The 1,467-nt window shown below is 39.9% G+C and overlaps 1 pseudogene; it reads right to left on the minus strand.

The window, feature by feature from the left end:
- Nucleotides 1–318: 318 nt before the first annotated feature.
- LOC113904655 lies at nt 319–1,253 on the minus strand (annotated as a pseudogene).
- Between the last annotated feature and the right edge of the window lie 214 nt (nt 1,254–1,467).

Below are 1,467 nucleotides of genomic sequence, written 5' to 3' on the forward strand. Positions count from 1 at the left end.
ATAAACTTGGCTCAGGATAAGTGAACTGGGCAGCTTTTACAAAGAATGGGGATCTCATTTTCATACACTGTTTCCTTTCTGCAATTCATTGCCAAAATTCTGAGACTATTGTCTAAATTCTGACTTTTTGTTCTTTAGATCAGAAAAAAAACTAGGTTATTTTTAAGATTTCTATTTGTATGATGCAGACTAGAGCCTTGCCTCAAAATAAATAAAATTGGGAAAACACCCATTCTGTTAGCTTCTAATGCTGTTGGGAATCTCCTCCACACAATACACCTTTCTTAACCATCTCCTCATTTACCTTAGAGTTAAAAATTACATCAGCTTAAAAGAACAGCATGAATTTGTCAGAAATCTCTTTAAGGCAGCCTTCACGTCCTTGTTCCTCAGGCTGTAGATCATGGGATTCAGCATGGGTATCACTAGTGTATAAAACACTGAAGCCATTTTATCAGCACCCATAGAATGGTTAGTTTGAGGCTGCAAATACATGAAAAGCAGAGTTCCATAGAAGACTGACACAGCTGTCACATGGGAAGTGCATGTGGAGAAGGCTCTTTTTCTTTCTTCTGATGAACGTATCCTTAGAATGGACAGAACAATGTTGAAATAAGATGCTACCATGGTAATTATGGAAAACACCAAATTTGTAGATGCAAATACAAATACTACTGTTTCTGGAAAGGAAATATCAGAGCAGGACAATGCTATCAGAGGGACGATATCACAGTAAAAATGATGGATTACATTGGAAGAGCAATAAGACATAGAAAATACAGAAGACAAAGCCACAATAGCTGTGGAAAAGCTATAGAGGTATGTGAGGGAAACTAGCAGAAGACAGATCCGCCGAGACACCACTGCCATGTAGAGCAGGGGGTTACAAATGGCCACATAGTGGTCATAGGCCATCACAGCTAAAACGAAAATTTCAGCTACAATGAAAACCAAGAACCCTCCTAGTTGGGTGGCACATTCATAGAAGAAGGTGGTGTGTTTCTTTACTAAGAAGTTGATCAGCATTTTAGGGGCAATGACAGTTGAATTGCCAAGACTGATGATGGCCAAGTGCCTGAGGAAGAAATACATGGGAGTCTGAAGCCGAGAGTCCACACTGGTGAGGGTGATGATGCTTAGGTCAGTCCATAGATGACCAGGAAGACACAGAAGAGTGGCATCTGGAGGTCTGGGCGTTCTGAGACTCCTGTGAGAATAAATTCAATGACTCGGGTGAAATTTTCATGAGCCATGGTAGAGTTTGGAGAGTCATCAGTTTGAGCAAGAAAGGAGAAATGGTTACAGTTTTAAAAAACTGTATTTCCTAGGATTGCCATTAGATGGCACAGGCAATGCCTAGGGTGAGATTTCCTGGAATCACGCTTCCAAATTATACCCTCCTCTATTTCTGCTGAAATTTAGTGTGTTGCTGGCTACAAACACTTTTTAAATGACAAAAATAAAAAA

The sequence above is a fragment of the Bos indicus x Bos taurus genome, chromosome 15, assembly GCF_003369695.1.
Source record: "Bos indicus x Bos taurus breed Angus x Brahman F1 hybrid chromosome 15, Bos_hybrid_MaternalHap_v2.0, whole genome shotgun sequence".
Taxonomy (NCBI): Eukaryota; Metazoa; Chordata; class Mammalia; order Artiodactyla; family Bovidae; genus Bos; species Bos indicus x Bos taurus.